The 19,320-nt window shown below is 48.5% G+C and overlaps 1 protein-coding gene and 1 long non-coding RNA gene across 6 annotated transcripts in view; one reads left to right on the top strand and one right to left on the bottom strand.

The window, feature by feature from the left end:
• LOC147100558 (kazrin-like) overlaps window positions 1-19,320 on the bottom strand; it is a 701,207-nt gene that overhangs the window by 611,159 nt on the left and 70,728 nt on the right. The gene's annotated exons all lie outside the window — the stretch shown is intronic.
• LOC147100559 (uncharacterized) overlaps window positions 1-19,320 on the top strand; it is a 64,592-nt gene that overhangs the window by 29,338 nt on the left and 15,934 nt on the right. The window lies entirely within an intron of this gene.

The following is a 19,320-nucleotide window of genomic DNA, read 5'->3' as shown; positions in this document are numbered from 1 at the left end:
GATTTGCCTGTTGGGATTCTGTACAATGGGAGTGAACAGGAAGGGATTTGCCTGTTGGGATTCTGTACAATGGGAGTGAACAGGAAGGGATTTGCCTGTTGGGATTCTGTAGAATGGGAGTGAACAGGAAGGGATTTGCCTGTTGGGATTCTGTAGAATGGGAGTGAACAGGAAGGGATTTGCCTGTTGGGATTCTGTAGAATGGGAGTGAATGGGGAACGGTTTGGTACATTGATTTCTATACATTGGGAATGAATGGGAAAGACGTTAGTCGATTGGGATTCTGTACAATATAAGTGACTAAAAGGGGGTTTGGTCCATTGGGATTCCGTACAACGTGCAGTCTCACCCACTACCTTGTGGGCACAGGCTCCAACACAAAAGTGCCCACAGCACTGTGTTAAATTATCAATCTCATTCAAAGAGGCTGCGGGATAGTTAGTGTGAAAAATGGAAATGTCACACTGGTGCAGGAGGGGCAGCTCCTCCGAGGCTAGGGTTAAGGGCAGGGGTCAGAAAAGGCCATTGGCCCTTTGAAGCCTCTCTCTCTCTGGTACCCCAACTCTGTCATGGCAGCCAATTGCATTTTGAATAACCTCAGTGTTTTTCCCTCTATTACTTTGCTGGATAGTATTATTCCAAACATTTCTCTGATTAAAAGTTTTATTTTCCTGATATCTGTTTGAAATTTACTTCTCATTAATTCCATTTCTGCCTCTATTTGTACTTTTAGTGTAGAATCACAGAAGGAGGCCATTCGGCCCATCGTGCCCATCGAAAGAGCTCTCCAATTAGTCCCACTCCCCCGCTCTTTCCCTGTGCCCTGCAATTTTCTCCTTTAAGTATTTATCCAATTCCCTTGTGAAAGTTACTGTTGAATCTGCTTCCACCATCCTTTCAGGCAGTGCGTTTTTGGTTCCCTCCTGAATCAGGGGTGCAGGGTTCGAACCCCATTCCAGTCACCGCGAGTGGAGAGCGAGCTCTGGATCTGAATTCTGGGCTAACATCCAGAGGGATACACACGTCTGCAGGGTGTGGGTGGCCCCTTCCCCCTCACCGTAAGGGTTGTGGGAGCCCATGAACCCCTCTTGCCATATAGGACTAACCATCCTATCGGTTGGTATAAAGGTGAGCTACGGCCACGTTAATCAACCTGAGAACCCTTCCATTGGGTCACACTGTTCTCCATGGGAAGAGTGTGAGGATATGAAAACAGCAACAACACCCTAGCAATACACCCTCGCACACCAAGGCGTTTACCATCATCTTGTGGTACTGGCATGAACCTTCAGAGATTCATGCGCTCCACAGTCTTTAACGTGGAACCCTGCATGATATACACATGCTTGGTGTTAGCCCTACCTGTAGTGTATGTACCTTTAAGGGGAGAACTACTTTTTACAGTTCCTGTATACTCTAGTACCGGCAGTGACCACACCTGTATATAAACCCTGAGTAGGGATCTGTACAGTTAATTTTAGAGTAACCCTCATCCAGTAAACACCTGTTGATTGTTCCCTGCAGTCTCTTGTCTAGTTATTGAAGGACACACAACATCAAGATACACGGATCTAACATTGGCGACGAGAAGATTCAAACCTACCTGCAACTCTGCATCACCTCCCAGGGATTCGCTCCTGGAGAACAGTGAAAGAAGGCCGAGTCCAGAAGTATGGGCGTCGACCATCCAACGGAGACTTGAGCATCGCAGGGGAGGCTGTTGAGAGCTGGGCTTGGTTCTCCAGTCACAGTGGTCCAGCGAAACGGGCTGGCAACAGGTACGGCGCAGACCCTTCCTGGACAGCGGCGGCTAGAGCCGACCGACGGCACAGAAAAAGGCTGAGCAGCGTCGATGGGAGAAGAGAGAGGGTAGAGCGCACAGGGCGCAGCCAGTGTTCAGGACCGAGCGGCGTCAATGAGAGAGAGCAGAGCGTAGCCGGTGTTCAAGGGCCGAGCAGCGTCAACGAGAGAGAGAGGCGCGCAGGAAAACGCGCAGAGTGCAGCCGGTGTTCAAGGGCCGAGCAGCGTCAGCGGGGAAGAAAGGAAAGCACGGGAGACGCCGTTTGAGCCGCAGCAGAGAAGGGAGAGCGCGGGAGACGCCATTTTGAGCCCCAGCGGAGAAGGGAGAGCGTGGGAGATGCCATTTTGAGCCAGTCTAACTACACCCAGGGATGCCGAAGAGTGGCAGTGTCACAGCGTTCAACAATGAAGTCGAAGATTGGGCGACATATGTCAAACGCATAGAAGTGTACTGCAAGGCGAATGAAGTGCCAGATGACAGGAAAGCGCTGGTATTGTTGAATTCAATGGGTGCAAAAACGTATGGCGTACTGCGAAGCCTAGTGACCCCAGAGAAGCCAGTGGAAAAGGATTTTGAAAACATAGTGTCAATCCTACAGGACCACTTAAACCCCACACCGCTGCTGATAGCAGAAAGATTTAAGTTTCACAAAAGGAACCAGCATAAAGATAAAAGTAATGCTGAGTATTTAACGGAACTGCGCAAGCTATCGAAACACTGCCAGTTTGGAACGGGACTAGCAGATACTTTAAGGGACAAGTTTGTGTGTGGGCTTCAAAGTGAAGGAACCCAGAAACGGCTTCTATCAGAAAAGGATCTTACGCTGGACAAGGCTTTCAGCATAGCAGTATCACACGAAGCAGCCGCACGGGGCGCTGCAGAGATAGAACGGAGACTGCAAGAATATGGCACAAATGAAATGTCATACGGAACAGTGAAGTGCTATCGCTGCGGCAGAACAACACACGACCATAATGATTGCTGGTTCAAGGACAAAGTGTGCAGAAAGTGTGGAAAAGTAGGACACATAGCAAGAGTCTGCAGGTCAGGAAAGAAAACCAGCAGCAAGAAATCTCCACAGGAGAAGTACAAGAAGGTACATAAGGTGACGGAGAGTAGTTCAGACGAACAGAAAAGTGATGCAGACTCCGGAAGCAAGGAGCTGGGTTGTCTGAAACTACATAATGTGATCAAAACGGAGGATCACCAAACTATCTGGGTCACGCTCAAGATAGCCGGAGTCCAAGTGAAACTGGAATTGGACACAGGATCAGCCCTAACAGTCATAAACCGAAGGGACTACAAGCGGCTATTCTCACATATACCCTTGAGAGATACAGAGATTGTCTTGAAGACGTACACGGGGCAAAAAGTCTACCCCAAAGGAAAAATAAGGGTGAACGTTATATATAACGGCAAGGAAACACCAAAAATGGACCTATATGTATTGCCAGATGGAGGACCACCACTACTAGGACGTGAATGGATCCAGAAGATACAGCTAGATTGGCATTCCATACAAGCACTGACTGTAGATGCCAAAAAGGATGACGACGTCACACCTGGACAACTGTCAAAAATACTAACTGACGCACAAGAAGTGTTCCAGGAGGGACTCGGAACACTAAAAGGCATAACAGCGACGATCAAAATAGAGGAAAATGCAAGCCCAAAGTTTTTTAAGGCCAGACCGGTGCCTTATGCGATCCGCCCAGCCGTCGAAGCAGAGCTGGAAGGTTTGGAACATTCAGGAGTACTGTCCAAAGTGGACTGGAGCGAGTGGGCTACACCCATCGTTCCTGTAATGAAGAGGTCATTGAGTAATACGCCTGGGGGACCAAAGAAGGTTCGCATCTGTGGGGACTTTAAGGTGACAGTGAACCCAGTCCTTCACACGGTACAATATCCGCTTCCGCGGAGTGAAGATATTTTCGTCTCGCTATCTGGAAGGAAACGCTTCACTAAGATTGATCTGGCCCAGGCGTACCTGCAAATGGAGGTAGAAGAAGCCTCGAAACAGTACCTCACGATCAACACCCATAAAGGTCTCTACCAATACAACCGGCTGGTGTTCGGGGTAGCATCAGCTCCGGCTATTTGGCAAAGGGCAATGGATCAAGTCCTGCAAGGGATTCCAGGGACCCAGTGTTATTTGGACGACATCCTGGTCACGGGCGAAAATGACAGTGATCACCTCGCCAACCTGGAGCAGGTGCTCACTAGATTGAAGGAATATGGGCTCCGAGCTAATCGCCACAAATGCGAGTTTTTCCAGAAGCAGATCTCGTATTGTGGCCACGTTATTGATGAAGAGGGGTTACATAAGTCCCCTGAAAAGATTGAGGCAGTAGTCAAGGCTCCAGCACCGGAAAATGTGTCACAACTGAGGTCATTCCTCGGGCTGGTGAACTACTACCATAAGTTCTTGCCGAATTTGTCTACAGTACTACACCCACTGAACACCCTACTGCAAACGGGGGTACCATGGAAGTGGAATGACGAATGTAAACGAGCTTTCCAGAAGTGCAAAGAATTGATCACATCAAAAGAGGTGTTGGCTCATTTCAACCCAGCACTACCAATTCGGTTGGCGTGTGATGCATCACCCTATGGTATTGGAGCGGTGCTGTCGCACAAATTCCCGGACGGCTCGGAGAGGCCAGTAGCCTTTGCGTCTCGGCCACTAACCTCAGCCGAGCGTAACTACGCCCAGATTGACAGGGAGGCCCTCAGCCTAGTGTGGGGAGTGAAAAAGTTCAACCACTATCTGCACGGGCAGAAGTTCACCTTGCTGACTGACCACCAACCACTTGTCTCCATCTTTAATCCAAAGAAGGGCGTTCCGGTGATGACTGCGCAACGGCTACAAAGATGGTCCCTTTTTCTAGGGGCGAACCAATATGAAATCGAGTATAAGGGCACGAAACAGCATGGAAACGCTGATGGGCTATCATGCCTGTCACTGCTTACTGCGAGGAAGCACCAGCAGTGGACCCTGTCGAAATATTTTATTTGACTATAATTGAACGCTTGCCAGTAACTAACGCGGATACAGAGAAGGAGACCCAAAATGACCTGACACTGTCTTGGGTATATGACTTGACGGGGAAGGGATAGCCAACACATGGCGATTCACTGTTGCCAGCATTCTCATCCAGAAAAGAACAGCTGTCAGTATGCCAGGGGACCTTGGGTGGAATTACCACTCGGGATCCACACATCAAGTTAAGGGAGAGAGTGCTCAATGAGCGTCACGAAGGCCATTTGGGAGGGGTGAAAATGAAAAGCCTTGCTAGGGATTGTGTGTGGTGGCCGGGGATCGATCAGCAAATCGAGGACCTGACAAAGAGCTGCTCAGGATGCCAGAAGGTCCAAAATGCACCACCACATGCCCCTCTATACCCATGGGAGTGGCCCTCATCTCCATGGCAACGGGTGCATATTGATTTTGCTGGTCCATTCATGGACTCAATGTTTTTAATAGCTGTGGATGCGCACTCGAAATGGCCTGAGGTGATCAAAATGTCCTCCACCACCACGGAGAAAACTATTGCAGTCCTACGGACCATATTTGCCAGGAACGGCTTGCCAGAGCAGATTTGCTCTGATAACGGACCACAGTTTGTGTCCGAAGAGTTTCGAAGATTTATGAAAAGGAATGGGGTAAGGCATTACACATCCGCCCCGTATCATCCAGCCACAAATGGATTGGCTGAGAGGTTCGTACAAACCTTTAAAAAAGCAGTAAGGGCCATGTGCGATGACGACATTCCACTGCAGCATAAGGTGGACAATTTCCTGTTAGCCTACAGAAATGCGACACATGCAGTCACCAACCAGACCCCGGCCATGATGTTCTTTAACCGAAGGTTGAGATCTCGTCTGGATTTGCTCAGACCAAATGTACGAAGAGATGTTGAGAATAAGCAATTCCAGCACATCAATGAGAAGCCGACAAGGAGCTTCAATGTAGGGCAACCAGTCTTGGCCCGCGACTACCGAACAGAGAAATGGCAACCAGGAACGATATGCACACGGCAGGGGCCACTAATGTACAGTGGATGTTGGGGAGAACATTGTGAGACGCCATGTCGACCAGATCCTAGAGTCACAGGAATGAACCCCATGTCTCGCGTACCTGGTGATGGACCCGACATACAGGTAGCATCTACCCCAGAAACAGTAGCATCGGAAGCTGATGAACCAACCGACGACAGGGGGCCAGAATCGCCTCCGCACCAAGAGCAAGACACTCAGGAAAGGCGCTATCCAGAAAGGATCAGGAAGCCTCCCCAAAGACTGAATTTATAAATGGACTATTTTCAGTAATATTGCATGTTAAAAGTGTTAATTGTAATTAGTTGATATTTAATTGTTAAATGAATGTTATGGTACTGTTAATCTAAAAGGGGAGGAATTGTAGTGTATGTACCTTTAAGGGGAGAACTACTTTTTACAGCTCCTGTATACTGTAGTACCGGCAGTGACCACACCTGTATATAAACCCGAGTAGGGATCTGTAAAGTTAGTTTTAGAGTAACCCTCATCCAGTAAACACCTGTTGATTGTTCTCTGCAGTCTCTTGTCTAGTTATTGAAGGACACACAACATCAAGATACACGGATCTAACACTACCCATGTGCACAACACCACATTTATCTATATTATTAAACGACATCTGCCAGATCCCTGCTGCATCCACCCCGAGAGATTCTGTTGTGACAGTGTTGAGGGAGCTTTGCTCTGTACCTCCGCAATGGATGTAGAACTGACAGGGTTGTTCCATTCCCCTGCACTGACAATACTGCACTGACACAAGCACAAAGTGCGCCAAAAAATGATTAAACGCAGTCAAGATTAAAACCTTCCAGCTACAATAAGATAGAATAACGCACTTGCTAGCTAATCTGGTTGTGATTCATTTTAAGCAGAGAACTGCGCACAAGGGCTGTGGTAACTTACTGCGTAATCTCCCAATCTTAGGCACTGAAATTCCCAATTGTTGTATTTTATTCGGTTATTGTTTGAACAGAGTATTATTTTACTGCGTTGGCTGCTCAGAGTTTATATAACACGCGAGCCGAGCACAACATGCTCAGCACTGACCCCAGTCGAATAATAATCAGGTGGACAACCTCCAGGTGGAGATAGCTCAGTGGGAAATCGCGTGCTGCCGCAGAATTGAGAGTTACAGCCGCTTAAAGGGGACTTGTTATATTAAAGATCAGAACAGCAAGTTTCAGAACAATATCTACAAGGAGTGCAGAGACGCTGCAGAATGGCTCAGCTCTCCAATGGAGCCACAGGGGTTCCTCTCGAGGATTTGAGACAGAAGGAGATGTCCTCTTCACAACTGAGAGCCACAGACCCTTAGGAAGAGCAGCCGAAGGAGAATGGGAGGAGGTGGTCTCCAGTGTCGAGGCCACCTCCCCGACAGTAGACACCTGGCAGTGGAGGTAACGGTTCAATGAGCTTGTCGTGCCAGCTAAGGTAGGACAACCCGCCATCACCCTACTGTAATGCAGTGTATTAGGCCACTTACGATTACCAGCCCCTCACACCATCTTACAGGCCTTACCAGGGCTGCCCGGGAGGCAGCAGCGTTTCCCTTTACCCGAACGTGTTCCTTCATGTGAATCTTTGCAATGCATTCAGTTCAAAAGAATCCGCCCATCTCGTGTAGCTGAATGTTGTACGTGTGCATCAGGAAACCCACCACGGGCTGCATGCTGGCAGTCAGGGATTATTGCAGCTTGTCTCAATCCTTGGAACATCTCACTTCTTTTACTCTGCTTGACAGCCCATCGCTGGGAGAGACTACTTGCAGGAGGAGGAGAGCCTCTTAAATTCAGACGTCTCGGCCTCAAATGAGGACGAAGCCCTCAAAATCCTCAGGAAGGAAAGCAAAGAGGGTGCTCGAGATGGAGGAGGAGGAGGAGTGCAATGTCCAGCTCAGGGTTTGGTACCACCTGCTGCCCATCCTGTTCTCTCGTTCACTGACCTCGAGCAAACCATTTACTGAAGAGCCTTCCCAGTCACTCCGGCTGAGGGTTGTATGTGAGTGCTGCTCGTCAGAGCACCCTTGGAACCTGTCTTCCTCTTCTGTCTCTCTCAATGATCAATTCACCTCACCGTGCAGATTCCTTTTGTAGATTTTGCCATTAAGCACACCTAATGATAATTGCTCTTGCCAGATGCACTACTGTATGCGAAGCAAGATGCACATCTGGATCCCACAGAAAGAAAGACAGAGAGAGGAAGGAGACTGGTGCTGCAGTTATACTGCAGACCGCGTTCAACACTGACACCTTTTAGAGCAGTGCAAGCTGACTACACAGTGATATTGCCCACCAATACTGCTTTGCATTCAAGGGAAAGCCATATTGTGCACATGCTACTTAAAAGCCCTACTTATTGGCTTCGATCCAACAGTGACATTTCTGATGTTACGAAAGATAAGACAGGTGAAAGATTGGGGAATGCAGATGCTCAAAGGGACCTGGGTGTCTTTGTACACGAGTCACTGAAAGTGAATGTGCAGGTGCAGCAAGCCATTAGGAAGGCAAATGGTATGCTGGCCTTCATTACAAGAGGATTTGAGTACAGGAGTAAAGAAGTCTTACTCCAATTATATAGGGCCTTGGTGAGACCACACCTGGAGTACTGTGTACAATTTTGGTCTCCTTGCCTAAGGAAGGATATACTTGCCATAGAGGGAGTGCAACGAAGGTTCACGGGATTGATTCCTGGGATGGCGGGACTGTCGTATGAGAAGAGATTGAGTAAACTAGGCCTGTATTCTCTTGAATTCAGAAGAATGAGAGGGGATCTCATTGAAGCATACAAAATGATTACAGGGCTTGATAGGGTGGATGCTAGGAGAATGTTTCCCTTGGCTGGGGAGTCTAGAACCAGGGGCCACAGCCTCAGGATAAAGGGTAGGCCATTCAGGACTGAGATGAGAAGAAATTTCTTCACACAGAGGGTGGTGAATCTTTGGAATTCTCTACCCCAGAGGGCTGTGGAGGCTGAGTTATTGGGTATATTCAAAACAGAAGTCGATAGATTTCTGACTAGTAAGAGTATCAAGGGATATGGCGATAGGGCCGGTGAATGGAGTTGAGGCAGAAGATCAGCCATGATCTCATTGAATGACGGAGCAGGCTCGCAGGGCCGAATGGCCGACTCCTGCTCCTATTTCTTATGTTCTTATGTAGGTGGCTAGGTTTTTGGTGGCATCAAGAAACTTTGATCAAAAGCTTAAAAAATTCGCTTTGCATTGGTCCCAGAGATACTGCCTCAGTGGGCAAGCTCGATCCCATCACCGGACATCCACACACGGTCGCTGGACAGTGATCAAGAGCAGGACCTCCACTTGATTTGTTCCCTCCTTGAGCCCAATTTTAACTTCCGAGGCGTTACCCTGGCTGAGATCATCTGACTCAGACCGATCACCTTCTTGGTGCCTATGGCTCAGTACCACATCAGATGAGCGCACTCACCCACTGAGCTGCTGCTCATCAGCATTTAACTGCCTGCAGTATACGCAGGGTATCGTACAGTGTATATATATATCTGATATAGTCCAAGTGCAGCTCCAGGACCCCACTGGACAGCTCGGGTGTTATAGTCACTATGTTGCCTGGCCTGCTGAGTTTTTCCAGCATTTTCTGTTGTTATTCCACATTATTTAAACCTTGTGGGTACAACTGGCCAATGCCAGCAGCCTCCAATTTCCTGACTGGCAGTTTTAAGGACTCTGACCTTCTCTTTACACCTTGCGCCATTGGCTTGGTTTGAGCTGGTGTACAGCACCATCTGGTGGTGAGGGGCTGCAGGTTCAGTTATTCCCACCTGAGCCCCTTGTTCGGAGAAAGACACAACTTGTACTTATATATTGTAAACCTTTAACGTAGAAAACGTCACAAGCAGCTTCACAGACACAAGGGAAATGGACGCTGAGTTGAAGGAGGAGATATTGTGGGGGGGCAGGGAGGAGGATGATCAAAGGTTTGGTCAAAGTGGTGGGTTGTGGGGGGGGGGGGAATTCAAGACAGTGGAGCCTAAAGAAAGAAATTCTTGCATTTCTATAGCACCTTTCACGACCACCAGACATTCCAAAGCGCTTTAAGCCACTGAAGTACTTTTTGAAGTGTAGTCACTGTTGTAATGTAGGCAACGTGGCAGCCAGTTTGTGCACAGCAAGCTCCCACAAACAGCAATGTGATAATGACCAGATAATCTGTTTTAGTGATGTCGATTGAGGAATAAATATTGGCCAGGACACCGGGGATAACTCCCCTGCTCGTCTTCAAAATAATGGGGAGTTAGGAGGGGGATTTTGTAGCATTGAAGGAAGTTATAGAGACAGGGAGGAGCGAGGCAATGGAGGGAAATAATCACAAGGATGTGGATCTCAAATTTGAGTACCAATGAAAGTAAAATCCTTGTACTTTCTACCCTCTAAAGGATGATATTACATCACAAAGCTTCAACGTATTTCTTTGTTCTACAAACTATATGCTTAGTGACAATGGCCAAGTTATGCCAGGAACACGCCCACCAGTGACTTCTGCCGCTGATTATAAGGGGTCAGTGGGAGGTCAACTCATTTAGTTACGGGTGGATGCACTTGTAACATTACGAGTGCATCCTTTGCACCTTCCTGCCCTCACTGACACTCTGATATACCCCACACCCCTCACTGACACTCAGACCCCCTCACTGACACTCTGATAGACCCCACACCCCTCACTGTAACACTCTGATAGACCCCACACCCCTCACTGTAACACTCTGATATACCCCACACCCCTCACTGTAACACTCTGATATACCCCACACCCCTCACTGTAATACTGATAGACCCTACACCCCTCACTGTAACACTGATATACCCCACACCCCTCACTGCAACACTGATATACCCCACACCCCTCACTGTAACACTCTGATTATACCCCACGCCCCTCACTGTAACACTGATAGATCACACACCCCTCACTGTAACACTGATATACCCCACACCCCTCATTGTAACATTGATAGACCCCACACCCCTCACTGTAACACTCTGATTATACCCCACACCCCTCACTGTAACACATTGCTCTGTGATACTGATCACAACACAGACATTAAACCCGCCCGATTTCCCCGACTTGTTTCTCTGCACGCTGAGCATCTCATTAAATTTGGGTGGGAAGCCATCCTGTGCCCACAGACTGGCTGTTTCTGGCTGTGGGCAAAGTATACATGGAAATAATTTCTGCCTCATCCAGCTTTTTCGAGCTGCACACTGGACCTGCCCTGAGCAAAACCTCAGGCGAGGACCTCAGTTCCTTTATTTAGGAGCATGATTTCATATGGGGATGGACATTACTCAACAAACAGGACAGAGGTTGCTCCTGTTTCGACACTCTCTGATGCGGTACTGAGCCATCGAAGGCACCAGCTTCAACTTTCAGTTTGTGCTGGGTTCGCTGGTCGAGCCTGGTTGAGACAGTCCAAGTGCTCCTGGGTTAGGGGGATATAATTAACGGGTTACCCCGCTCCTGATTGCTATTTGGTCACATCCCTCCAGAAGTACACGTGTGTGGAGATCGGACGAGGTTGTAATCAGGATCCACTGTGGTGTCCATCACGGTGGAATAGTCTGCAGCCACGCGCTGTGTGACTCGCACACGTAGAGCAGCTACTGGGCAAGTACCAGCAGGTGCCCATAGATCCCTGTACACCAACAAGAACCAGCGTCTTCAGGAGAGGAGGGGAGAAGAGGGTGGGAAGAGAAACAAGATTCCACAGTAATCATACCTATCAGGAAAGGATGAACAGGCTGGGTCTTGAAAAGAGAAAGCTGAGGGGTGACCTAATAGAGGTCTTTAAAATGATGAAAGGTTTTGATAGAGTGGATACAGAGAGAATGTTTCCACTTGTGGGGATGTGTGAAACTGGAGGCCATCAATATAAAATAGTCACCAAGAAATCCAATAGGGAATTCAGAAGAAACTTCTTTACCCAAAGAGTGGTGAGAATGTGGAACTCGCTGCCACAGGGAGTGGTTGAAGCGAATAGTATAGATGCATTTAAGGGGAGGCTAGACAAGCATATGAGGGAGAAGGGAATAGAGGGTTATACTGATAGATTTAGATGAGGAAAGACAGGAAAAGGCTTGGGTGGAGCATAAATGCCGGCATGGACTGGTTGGGCCGAATGGCCTGTTTCTGTGCCGTATATCCTATGTAATCCTATGTAGTAACACCACATGTAACACTCGCGGGCAGTCAGCTGTGGCTGGAGAATAAGCAACTTGGACCTGAAATGGACCTGTGGTGTCTTCACATTAACCCAGAGAGGCTGACACAGCAAAACACTGTGACTGACACCGACATCACCCCCACTGTGACCCCTGACATCTCACCCACTGTGACCCCGACATCACACCCACTGTGACCCCCGACATCTCATCCACTGTGACCTCTGACATCACACCCACTGTGACCCCTGACATCACACCCACTGTGACCCCTGACATCACACTCACTGTGACCCCCGACATCACACCCACCGTGACCCCTGACATCACACCCACCGTGACCCCTGACATCACATCCACTGTGACCCCGACATCACACCCACTGTGACCCCTGACATCACACCCACTGTGACCCCTGACATCACATCCACTGTGACCCCCGACATCACACCCAGTGACCCCCGACATCTCACCCACCGTGACCCCCGACATCTCACCCACCGTGACCCCTGACATCACACCCACTGTGACCCCGACATCACACCCACTGTGACCCCCGACATCTCATCCACTGTGACCTCTGACATCACACCCACTGTGACCCCTGACATCACACCCACTGTGACCCCTGACATCACACTCACTGTGACCCCCGACATCACACCCACCGTGACCCCTGACATCACACCCACCGTGACCCCTGACATCACATCCACTGTGACCCCGACATCACACCCACTGTGACCCCTGACATCACACCCACTGTGACCCCTGACATCACACCCACTGTGACCCCTGACATCACACCCACTGTGACCCCTGACATCACATCCACTGTGACCCCCGACATCACACCCAGTGACCCCCGACATCTCACCCACCGTGACCCCCGACATCTCACCCACCGTGACCCCTGACATCACACCCACTGTGACCCCTGACATCACACCCACTGTGACCCCTGACATCACACCCACTGTGACCCCTGACATCACACCCACTGTGACCCCCGACATCACACCCACTATGACTGACCCCCGACATCACACCCACTATGACTGACCCCCGACATCACACCCACCGTGACCCGACATCACACCCACTGTGACCCCCGACATCACACCCACTATGACTGACCCCCGACATCACACCCACTGTGACCCCCGACATCACACCCACTGTGACCCCCGACATCACACCCACTATGACTGACCCCCGACATCTCACCCACTGTGACTGACCCGACATCTCACCCACTGTGACCCCCGACATCACACCCACTGTGACCCCCGACATCACACCCACTGTGACTGATTTAACACCAGTAACATGTGACTCAACATTTACACGGCAATCAGAGAATAAATAACAAGCTACGTCACCGATGAGAAGCTGCACCAGCTGGGGCCGTGCTCATGCCTCAGCTCACTGGAGCGCAAGATCTATAAACTGGTTTGATAACCTGCATTTGTTTAGGGATGGTCTACAATTCTGTAAAGTCATTTGACAATGTTTTACCAATTATGGACAAGCAATGAGGAAGGAAATGAGCAGTGTGACTTAGTAACACAACCAACACAAACTCAACCAACAACCATCAGCAACAAACACTAGCAACACCAACACAGCCAACACTAATATCATCAGTAACGTAACACGACAACCACCAACACAAACTCAACCAACACCAGCACAACCACCACTTGCAACAGCAACACAAACATCAACAACCAGCACTTCCAAATATCATTTAGATTGCGCTCCTCATGTAAAAGAACACTCTGACTGCTTTGTAAGGGAGAAGAGGTGAACATCTAGTAGGAAGATGGAGAAACATGTTTTTGGGATGGGTAGACTGAAGGCACAAAGGGTTGGATTTTTAGGAAGCTTTTAAAGGCAGCAAAGCAAAGTGGTTTTATGCAGAGAATTCCAGAGGTCAAGGGGACTAATTGAGTCATTGGTCTCCAATGGAACGGAGAAGTTGAGTAACAAGAAACAACCTAGAGTTAGAAGAGTGGAGAGCACTGGAAAATGTGGCTGGGAAACTCAGATGAAGATAAAGGTCTTGAACATAGGAACAGGAGGAGGCCATTCAGCCCCTCGAGCCTGTTCTGCCATTCAATGAGGTCATGGCTGATCTGTATCTTAACTCAATCTATCTACCTTGGCTCCATATCCCTTTATACCCTTGGCTAGCAAAAATCTATCAATCTCAGATTTAAAATGATTCATTTAGTTAGCACCTATTGCTTTTTGTGAGAGAGTTCCACACTTCGCCAAGCCTTTGTGCGAAGAAGTCTTTCCTAACTTCTTTCCTGAATGGCCTGGCTCAGATTTTAACATTATGTCCCCTTGTCCTAGACTGCCCCCCGCCCCCCAACCCCCAACCCCCACCATTGGAAAAAGTTTCTCTTTGTTTGTACCTGACTACTACATTTTAGTGATCTGTATACATGGACCCCTAAACCTCTTTGGACCTCCACCATTCCTAGCTTTTCAACATTTAAATAATACTTGGATCTATCTTTTTTTAGTCCAGAATGGATGACTTCACGCTTACCTGCATTGAAATCCATTTGTCACAGTTTCACCCACCCACTTAATCTACCAATGTCTCTTTGTAATTTTATGCTCCTGTCGACACTACTTACTATACCACCAATCTTTGTGTCATTGGGAAACTTGGATATATGGCTCTCTACTTGTAAGTAATTAATAAATATAACAAATAGTTGAGGCCCCACCACTCATCCTTGTGGGACACCACTAGTCACTGCCTTTCAATTCAAGTATATACTCATTATCCCTACTCTCTGTCTTCTACCGCCTAACCAATCTGCTAACCAGGTCAATATTTGCCTTCAATTCCAGGAGCTTTAATTTCAGCCAACAGTCTCTTATATGGAAACGTATTGAATGCCTTCTGGAAGTCCATATAAGCAACACCCATAGACATTCTCTTGTCTACTACTTTAGTTATTTCCTCAAACAATTCAATTAGGTTCGTTAGACATGACCTACCCTTTACAAATCCATGTTGGCTCTCTCTAATCAGCTCAAATTTCTCTTAAGTGCTCAGTCACACTGTCCTTAATCATAGATTCCAATAACTTCCCCACAACAGATGTTAGACTAACAGCTCTATAATTTCCTGATTTCTCTCTCACACCTGTCTTAAATAATGGAGTAACATTGCAATTTTCCAATCTAAAGGGACAATTCCTGAATTGAGAGCGCTTTGGAAGATTACGTCTAAAGCATCTACACCTTCCTCACCTACTTCCTTTAAAACCCTGAGGTGGAAACCATCAGGTCCTGGAGATTTTGTCAGCCTTTAGAGCCATTATTTTTTCTAGCTTATGTTATCTTTAGTGAGTTCCAGTCCTTGATTCATTATTAAATTCCCTGGAATGCCAGGTATATTACCCGCTGCCTCTGCTGTGAAGACTGACGCAAAGTAATTATTCAACAAGTCTGCCATTTCCTTATTTTCATTTGCAATATTACCCACATCTGTTTTTAAAGTGCCAGCGTTAACCTTGACTACCCTTTCTCTTCTAATACAATTGTAAAAACTGTGTTAGTCTTGATATCCCTCGCAAGTTTCTTTTTGTATTCCTTTCTTGCAGCTCTATCTGTTTTGTATTCCTTTGCTGCTCTTTATATCTCTGCCAGTCACCTGGATTTAGACTATTCTTTGCACTTTCATATGTTCTTACCTTTCGTTTTATGTTATCCCTGGCTAGTTTATTTGATAAGTAGAGCTCCTTCCCCTTAGGGGTATATACTGGTCCTGTGTTAAGCTCAATTCTTTTTTGAACACCTCCCATTGTTCATCTGTAGTTTTACCCGATAACAGTTTGCTGTTGTCAGCCTCTGTCTCATCCCATTAAGGTTAGTCTTACCAAAATCTAAAATCTTAGTAACTATGTTAAGTTCACTGTTAAATAAATGTTCACTTACTGTTTTATTATTAACTAAGTCTGGCTCATTAGTATGCACTGCCCTCTTGTTGGTTCTAGAACACATTGCTCCAGAAAACTATCTTGAATGCACTCAAGGAATTCAGGCCTAGAAATTGAGTGGGCTTAGCGCCCATTTTGCGGCGCTAGAGGGCATAGCGCTGGACTTACAGCCGGTTTTGAAATTGACTAGGGCCCAACATCGGCATTACACCGGTAGCGCTGTGCCGGCACCGATGACGTCATCGGTGTGCGCAGCGTCCCGGTTGCCGTGGTGACGGGCCCCAGCGCCGAAATTCAGTTGCGGCCGCCTCGCCCGTGGCAGCCGCAACTAAGACTCTGGCAACAGAGTCTTACACGACTTTACGCCGGCGCATAAAGGTGGAGCAGCGGCCGGCCGCTTTCCCGCCGGCCGCCTACCCGCACCTCCCTCCCCGGACTCCCCCACCCCCGCGGAACAGATGCTTCTCGGCTGCGAGCCCGGCACTTCCCCGAGGTGCCGGGCTCATTTTTGTGGCGATTTAACCGGCCAGCGGGCGGGTGCAGGCAGCTCCTCCTTAACTGAAGGAGGAGGCCTGCACTTCCCGAGCCTGCCGCACCGCATCGGGCACCGCAGCGCCGGAATAGTGCCGCAATGCGGCGCGTAGCGCCAGTTTTCAGGCGCAAACAGCCTTCAGTAGCGCCGGCAGCCGTTTGGGCGCGGCGCTACTGAATTTTTGGCGCGCACAGCGCGACTTAGCACCGGCGCTAAATTTCCGCCGTTAAGCCCCGGCGCAGCGCAAACTCAATTTCTAGGCCTCACTATCTTTCTGACTTGAGCTATGTAATGATCAGTAACATGTCATTCTAGAATGGTACACTAGGTGGAGCTGTATGTTTAGTAGTGGGCTACCCACAAGGCAGTAGTCAAGATGGATGCCTGTACACTAGTCCACATGGCTGAATAAATGACTAGCTCAAGCTAGCTGTTCATAATGAAAACGTCTATTTATTTATGAACATAACAAGCTACTCTGCTGTTTCCAATCTATATGAAAATTAAAATCTCCCATTAAAGCAACTTCGATTTTGTTACAAGCCTCTCTAATCTCTGAATTAATACATTTTGCCACTTCATTGCTTCTATCATGAGGCATGTAGACAACTCCCATTACAGTTTAAGACCTCTCTTATTCCTCAATTCTAACCATAGAGTCTCCGCTGATTGCTTTCCCTTACCTATATCTTCTCTTACTAATGTTGTAATAGTATCTTTAATCGATAAGGCTACCCCTCCTCCTCTTCCAGTTTCCCTGTCCTTTCCAAAGACCTTATAACCTGGAATATTTAACTCACAATCATAACCAGCTTGCAGCCATGTCTCAGTAATGGCCACCGTCATACCCTCTAAGCTGTATTTGAGCTTCTAATTCACTCAATTTATTTCTTATACTCTGTGCGTTAGTATATAAAACATTATTATTTGGGCAAGAGAACCCAACCTGTACTTCTGTCCTGATGGTGTCTTTCTCACACCGTTTAACTTAACACTTTGCTTTGTCATTCCTGCTGTAACTACTTTAGTTATTTTAGTATTCCCTTCATCTGGAGTATCGATATCACTGTTTGTGACCGGAACTCTGCCCTTATCGAGAAGCTGGTTTGCTGGTTACAGGTTCTGCTGGGGATTCAGTGCGACCAGTTGTAAACAGTAATCAGACTGGTCAAACCAGAAGAGAGAGAAGGTGAAAGTCGCAATTAAAGAGCTGAAAATAGAAATGAAAACCTCAGGCCCGTCTCGCTGCATCCTTCCGGTTTGGATCTTTTTACTGAGAAACAGGTGAAGGGTCAAGGCCCAAAGTGTGTGAGACCACCAGGGTTGAAAAGACTAGGGCCTAGAAATTCAGTTGGCTGCGCCAGGCGCTAACGCCAAAAAAGGGCTATATTTCCGTCGATAAAGCCTTAGCGCCGGAATGCAGACCGATCTGCGCCGACGCCCAAATTCATTTGAGATTTAGCGCCGGCGCAAAGTGTTGGCGCCCGCTCGGGTGCGCGCGCAGCTTATGACGTCATATCCTCGCGCAACGCTGTTTTAGCGCCCCAAGCCGGAAATTGAGTGGCGCCCGCCCAATGTGGGCGTGGCGCTATTAGGAATTGTAAAATGGAACGTTGCAGAGGCCCTGTGGGCCTCGGGGAGCGCAAATTAAAGGGCACCTCCACTGACCTATAAAGCCCAGCCATTTTGCTGCAATGACTTCACTGCTTTGGATTTCTACACAGAGACCAAGGGACAGAGATTCCAGATTTGGGACAAGATAGGAGAGGTCTTTCTGGCTTCTGGCCAGTGCTTTGACATTTGACTCTTGCTGATTTCACTGTTGCGACCTTGATTATGGGGGCTGCATGGGGGGCCAACATTGAGTTGCAGCATTATGTGCGGAGGGCTCGCAGACGCTGTGAGAGACGGGCAGCCATGCGTAGACACAGAAGGGCCATCAGGCGTCGCTAACGTAGGCCTTACGCACCCAGGCAATACCGGCAGCAGGTGTCCTATGTCACCATGTCTGCGGCACTTTGTGTAAAGAGGCTGCGCTTCAGAAGGGAGGTGGTTGGAGAGATCTGCCAGCTGCTTCACGCAGATTTGCAGCCACAGCTCATGTCCAGGACGTCTCTCTCGGTGGAAGTGAAGGTCACGGTGGCTCTCAGCTTTTATGCAAGCGGCTCGTTCCAAGCCACTGCTGGGGACATCGCGAACATCTCCCAGTTCGCCGTACATCGCTGCATCCGGCAGGTCACCGATGCACTGTTCGCGAGGAGACACTAGTTCATCTCCTTCCCCATGACCCAACAGAGGCAGCAGCAGCGTGCAGTGGGATTTGGCAGGATCACGGGCTTCCCCATGGTGCAGGGCGCCATTGACTGCACGCATGTGGCTATGTGGGCACCTATAGACAATCCCGAGGTTTACCGCAACCGCAAGGGCTACCATTCCCTCAATGTGCAGCTGGTGTGTGACCACAGGCAGCGCATCCTAGCTGTAAATGCCCGCTTCCCAGGAAGCAGCCACGATGCTTTTATCCTGCGCCAGACTACTGTGGCTGACATGTTCCAGGCACAGCCTCCACCAAGGGGATGGCTTATCGGGGACAAGGGCTACCCTTTGTGCACATGGCTCATGACCTCGCTCCGCGCGCCCAGGGCCCCAGCGGAGGACTCATACAACGAAAGCCATCAAGCAACAAGGAACGTCATAGAGCAAACCATAGGCGTCCTCAAGCAACGCTTCCGCTGCCTGGATCGCTCCGGCGGCTCTCTACAGTATT

The sequence above is a fragment of the Somniosus microcephalus genome, chromosome 25 (genome assembly GCF_052327205.1).
Source record: "Somniosus microcephalus isolate GS21.2 chromosome 25, FLI_Smic_1.0, whole genome shotgun sequence".
Classification (NCBI taxonomy): domain Eukaryota; kingdom Metazoa; phylum Chordata; class Chondrichthyes; order Squaliformes; family Somniosidae; genus Somniosus; species Somniosus microcephalus.
Note: the sequence above shows the minus strand (reverse complement) of the source record. Positions and strands in the feature narration are given on the sequence as shown.